Source organism: Macaca nemestrina, chromosome 1, assembly GCF_043159975.1.
Source record: "Macaca nemestrina isolate mMacNem1 chromosome 1, mMacNem.hap1, whole genome shotgun sequence".
Taxonomy (NCBI): domain Eukaryota; kingdom Metazoa; phylum Chordata; class Mammalia; order Primates; family Cercopithecidae; genus Macaca; species Macaca nemestrina.
In genome coordinates, this window is record NC_092125.1 from 207,201,508 (window position 1) to 207,208,211 (window position 6,704).

Here is a 6,704-nt window from a genome sequence, read left to right on the forward strand (position 1 = left end):
TGCTGTGACACTATCTCGGCTCACTGCAACATCTGCCTCCCGGGTTCAAGCAATTCTCTGCCTCAGCCTCCCTAGTAGCTAGGATTACAGGCACCTGCCACCACGCCCGGCTAATTTTTGTATTTTTAGTAGAGACCAGGTTTCACCATCTTGGCCAGGTTGGTCTTGAACTCCTGACCTCGTGATCCACCCACCTCGGCCTCCCAAAGTGCTGGATTTACAGGTGTGAGCCACCGTGCCCAGCCCAGAGTCCTGGATTTTACTCTTTTATTTCTAGACAAAGGGTTATAGTTCCCAGAGAGCTGTAAGGAGAAGATTGGGTGGAGATGAGAGATGAATCAGCCTCTGACACCCCCAGGGTGACATACCTGTCTGCTGCCCCCACAGACATTCCTGGCTCCTGACTCAGTGGGTAGGTGGGACTAGGGGGATTCTGAGAGGAGGGGGACCTTCTTTGCAGAAACCTGCCTTTTCCACTCCCCACACAGCAGGGATGAGGTGGACCCTGTGAACAGGGTGAAGAATTTCAAGGAACTAAGAGTGGAATCAGGTTAAGAAAACCTAAACTTGGTCAATGAGCCTGGAAATTGGTCCAGTTCACAGTCTTTTCTCATTTAAGACAATTCTTTTCTGCCAGAGACTAGGGTGGAATTAGATTGAGAGGAGAGTAAGAAGGCTTTCTTTTCATTTTAATTTTACTTATTTTTTGGAGACAGTCTTGTTCTGTTGCCCAGGCTGAAGTGCAGTGGTGCAATCTCAGCTCACTGCAACCTTTGCCTTCTAGTTCAAGATATTCTCCTGCCTCAGCTTCCCAAGTAGCTGGCACGGCAGATGCGTGCTACCATGCCTGGCTAATTTTTATATTTTTAGTAGAGATGGGATTTCACCATGTTGGCCGGGTTGGTCTTGAACTCCTGACCTCAAGTGATCTGCCCACCTCGGCCTCCCAAAGTGCTGGGATTACAGGTGTGAGCCACCACATCCGGCCAGAAGAAGGCTTTCTTGATTCTTAGAAAGTCTAAGATAGGAGCAGGGCACCATAACATAATGTAGTTAGTTTGGGTTTTTTTGTTTGCTTTGTTTTGTTTTGTTTTTTTGAGACAGATTCTTGTTCTTGTTGTCCAGGCTGGAGTGCAATGGAGCAATCTCGGCTCACTGCAACCTCTGCCTCTCGGGTTCAAGCGATTCTCCTGCCTCAGCCTCCCAAGTAGCTGGGATTACAGGAGCCCACCACCACACTCAGCTTATTTTTTGTGTATATATATATATATATATATATATATATATATTTTTTTTTTTTTTTTTTAAGATGGAATTTTGCTCTCATTGCCCAGACTGGAGTGCAATAGCACAATCTAGGCTCACTGCAACCTCTGCCTCTTGGGTTCAAGCGATTCTCCTGCCTCAGCCTCCCGAGTAGCTGGGATTATAGGAGCCCACCACCACACTCAGCTTATTTTTTTTGTGTATATATATATATATTTTTTTAGATGGAATTTTGCTCTCATTGCCCAGACTGGAGTGCAATAGCACATTTAGGCTCACTGCAACCTCTGCCTCCCGCATGCAAGTTATTCTCCTGCCTCAGCCTCCTAAGTAGCTGGGATTGCAGGTGTCAGCTACCGCACCCGGCCATTTTTTGTACTTTGTAGTAAAGATGGGGTTTCACCATGTTGGCCATGCTGGTCTCGAACTCCTGACTTCAGGTGACCCACACACCTCGGCCTCCCAAAGTGCTGGGATTACAGGTGTGAGCCATGGCACCTGGCCAAATATAGATATTTTTTAACTGGTGAACTGCTAACATACAAAACTGACATATGTGTGACTGTTTTGGCCAAAGTATATGGAAACGGGAAACTGACCACTTGGCTCCTGCCCCATGGCAGCTTCTGGGAAACCACCTGAACACAGTTTGAAAACAGCTATTGTAGTTTAAAAATCATGGGACTGGCCGGGTGCGGTGACTCATGCCTGTAATTCCAGCACTTTGGGAGGCTGAGGCAGGTGGATCACCTGAGGTCAGGAGTTCGAGACCAGCCTGACCAATGTGGTGAAACCCTGTCTCTACCAAAAAAATAATAATACAAAAATACAAAAATTAGCTGGGTGTGGTATCGTGCACCTGTAATCCCAGCTACTCAGGAGGCTGAGACAGGAGAATCACTTAAACCCAGGAGGCAGAGGTTGCAGTGAGCTGAGATGGCACCACTGAACTCCAGCCTGGGTGACAGAGCAAGACTCCATTTGAAAAAAAAAGATAATAATAATAATAATAATAATGATAATGATAATAATGGGACTTGGGCCGGGCGTGGTGGCTCACGCCTCTAATCCTAGCACTTTGGGAGTCCAAGGTAGGCAAGTTGCTTGAGCTCAGGAGTTCGAGACTAGCCAGGGCAACATGGTGAAAATCCATCTCTACTAAAATACAAAAAATTAGCCAGGCATGACGGTATGTGCCTGTAGTCCCAGCTACTCGGGAGGGTGACGCAAGAGAATTGCTTGAACCCAGGAGGCAGAGGTTGCAGTGAGCCGAGATCATGCCACTGCACTCCAGCCTGGGCAACAGAGCCAGACTCCGTCTCATAAAAAAAAAAAAAAAAGAAAAGAAAATCATGGGGCTTGGAGTCAGACCCTGTTTCCACTCCTCAGCACGTGAGTAGTTGTACAACCTTGGTTATTAGGTTATTTAGCTGCTCTGAGCTTCAGTCTTTTTATTTGCAAAACAAATGTAATAACATGTATTACTGTGAGGATTAAGGTATGAAACTACCTGGCACACACTTGTCATGCCTGCTGGGGCTGCTACTGTACTCTGTTCTCTAGGAAGAAGCAGAAATGGGACACTGTTGGTCAGAAAAGCAAGCCTTGATGCAAGCCTCTGGACATCTGGGTGTGTGTGTGTGTGTGTGTGTGTGTGTGTGTGTGTGTGTGTGTGTGTGTGTGTGTCAGAGAGAGAGAGAGGGAGATGGAGGCAGGGAAGAGTACCTTGCTTTTTCTGGAAGGAGTGAGGGAGATGGAGGCAGGGAAGAGTACCTTGCTTTTTCTGGAAGGAGCCACAGTGGCCTTGGCCTTGCTGGGGTGCCTGGCTGGTTTTGAGAAGGCAGTGTTGGCCTCCATCACCTACTCCTGTGGATTCTACAGAGCCATTTGGATTTGACCTTCTGAAGTAACTATGCATAACAGAGGGAAGAGTAGATAACTTTAGTAGGTCATTTTAGGTTGCAGATTTTCTCCATACCATTCAAATTCTTCGGAGGAGAAGGTATTTGCAAGCGCTGGGCCTCCATTTTCTTGGGGATAATCTGGCAATATAGAAAAGATAAGGCTGAGATCCCTTGAATCTGTGTGAGCCCCAGTCTCTGGACAGCCCTTCCTCATCCCAGGACTAGCTGTATTTCCATTTCCATAATGGTCTGGAACTAATCCTGGTTACCAGGCATTTGGAAGGGTAGTTTTATTTTATTTTATTTTATTTTTTTGAGACGGAGTCTTGCTCTGTCGCCCAGGCTGGAGTGCATTGGCCGGATCTCAGCTCACTGCAAGCTTCGCCTCCCGGGTTTATGCCATTCTCCTGCCTCAGCCTCCCGAGTAGCTGAGACTACAGGCACATACTGTCACGCCTGGCTAATTTTTGTATTTTTAGTAGAGACGAGGTTTCACCATGTTAGCTAGGATGGTCTCAATCTCCTGACCTTGTGATCCGCCTGTCTCGGCCTCCCAAAGTGCTGGGATTACAGGCTTGAGCCACCGTGCCCGGCCGGAAGGGTAGTTTTAAACCCAAGTTCTGGCCAGGTGCAGTGGCTCACACCTGTAATCCCAACACTTTAGGAGGCTGAGGCTGGAGAATCACCTGAGGCCAGGAGTTCAAGACCAACTTGGACAATATAGCAATACCCTGTCTCTACAAATTTTTTTTTTTTTTAGACGGAGTCTCGCTCTGTCGCCCAGGCTGGAGTGCAGTGGCCGCGTTCTCAACTCACTGCAAGCTCTGCCTCCCAGGTTCCACGCCCGGCTAATTTTTTGTATTTTTTTTTTGAGACGGAGTCTCGTTCTGTCGCCCAGGCTGCAGTGCAGTGTTGTGATCTCAGCTCACTGCAAGCTCCGCCTCCCAGGTTCAAGCCTTTCTCCTGTCTCAGCCTCCCGAGTAGCTGGGACTACAAGCACCCACCACCACGCCAGGCTAATTTTTTGTATTTTTAGTAGAGACGGGGTTTCACTGTGTTAGCCAGGGTGGTCTTGATCTCCTGACCTCGTGATCCACCCACCTCGGCCTCCCAAAGTGCTGGGATTACAGGCGTGAGTCACCGCACCCAGCCCCCAATTTTTTTTTTTAAAGTTAGCCAGGCATGGCTGGGCGCGGTGGCTCACGCCTGTAATCCCAGCACTTTGGGAGGCCAAGGCAGGCAGATCACCTGAGGTCGGGAGTTCGAGACCAGCCTGACCAATATGGAGATACCCCATCTCTACTAAAAGTACAAAATCAGCCAGGCATGGTGGTGCATGCCTGTAATCCCAGCTACCTGGGAGGCTGAGGCAGGAAAATTGCTTGAACCTGGGAGGTGAAGGCTGTGATGAGCCAAGATCATGCCATTGCACTCCAGCCTGGGCAACAAGAGCAAAACTCCGTCTCAAAAAACAAAACAAAATATTAGTCAGGCACAATGGCACACATCTGTAGTCCTAGCTACTCAGAAACCTGAGGCCAGAGGATTGCTTGAGCACAGTTCAAGGCTGCAGTGAGGTATGATCATGCCATTGCACTCCAGCCTGGTTAACAGAGGGAGACCCTGTCTCAAAAATAAAAATAATAAATATATCCAAGTTTTGAGCACTTTCCAGTATACGGAACCCTGCGGGAGTCACTGTGGGAAGAAAGGAGGAATAATGGGACAAAGGTACCATTATCCAGGAGCTCTCTGAGGAGATGAGAAATCCAGGATAGCTGCAAACCCAGAGGTAGGATTAAGTACATATGAAATCAGAACTGAACACATGTACCTACATACATGGAAAGTGTTGGTAAAACAGCATATCCAAAGCTCTGTACATGTGTTAAAGAGAGTGGCTGGCTGGGCGCGGTGGCTCTCACCTGTAATCCCAGCACTTTGGGAGGCTGCGGCGGGCGGATCACAAGGTCAGGATATCGAGACCATCCTGGCTAACATGGTGAAACCCCGTCTCTACTAAAAATACAAAAAATTAGCTGGACATGGTGGCGGGCGCCTGTAGTCCCAGCTACTCGGGAGGCTGAGGCAGGAGAATGGTGTGAGCCCAGAAGGCGGAGCTTGCAGTGAGCCTAGATTGCGCCACTGCACTCCAGCCTAGGCGACAGAGCGAGACTCTGTCTCAAAAAAAAAAAAAAAAAAAAAAAAAAAAGGGAGTGGCTAACCTAGTTGTGACCTAGAGATGGGCTTTGAAATTTGGAAAAGGTTAAAAAGAACATGATCAAGTGGAGGGGACAATGGGAAGGGGAGGTCACCAAGAAATTTCCAGTGGAACTTGGCATTCTTACCTGCTTTTTCTTCTGGGACAGATTTTTAAATTAAGATATAATTCATGTACCATAAAGTTCACCTTTTTAAAGTGTAAAATTCAGTGGTTTTTAGTATATTCACAAAGCTGTGCAACTATTTAAATCTAGAACATTTCATTACCCCAAAAGAAACTCTGGGCTGGGCGCGGTGGCTCACACATGTAATCCCAACACTTTGGGAGAATGAGGCGGGCGGATCACGAGGTCAAGAGATTGAGACCAGCCTGGCCAACATGTTGAAACTCTGTCTTTACTGAAAAATACAAAAATTAGCCGGGCGTGTTGGCATGTGCCTATAATCCCAGCTACTTGGGAGGCTGAGGCAGGAGAATCTCTTGAACCCAAGAGGCAGAGTTGTGGTGAGCCGAGATGGTACCACTGCACTCCAGCCTGGCAACAGAGTGAGACTCTTTCTCAAAAAAAAAAAAAGAAAAGAAAAGAAAAAGAAACTCCGTACCCATTAGCAGTGGGTCTGAATTTTTTTTTTTTTTTTTTTTTTTTTTTTTTGCAGTCAGAGTCTTACTCTGTTGCCCAGGCTGGAGTGCAGTGGCGTGATCTCAGCTCACCACAACCTCCGCCTCCCGGGTTCAAGCAATTCTCCTGCCTCAGTCTCCCAAGTAGCTGGGATTACAGGCGCCTACCACCATGCCCAGCTAATTTTGTATTTTTAGTAGAGATGGGGTTTCACCATGTTGGCCAGGCTGGTCTCAAACTCCTGACCTCAGGTGATCCACCCGCCTCGGCTTCCCAAAGTGCTGGGATTACAGGTGTGAACCACTGCGCCCACCTTTTTTTGTTTTTGAGAGAGAGTCTCACTCTGTCACCCAGGCTGGAGTGGCAGTGGCACAATCTTGGCTCGCAACCTCTGCCTCCCATGTTCAAGCGATTCTCCCGCCTCAGCCTCCCAAGTAGATGGGACTATAGGCGCATGCTAATTTTTGTATTTTTAGTAGAGATGGGGTTTCGCCATGTTGGCCAGGCTGGTCTCAAACTTCAGGCCTCAAGTGATCTGTCTGCCTCGCCCTCCAAATTGCTGAGATTACAGGCATGAGCCACTGTGCCTGGCCTTGAAATTGTTCAAATATCAAATGTAGGCCAGGAAAAGATGGCAAGAAATGTTCACCAAGAGATTAAAAAAAAAAGTCATGGACAAAAAGGTTTAGGA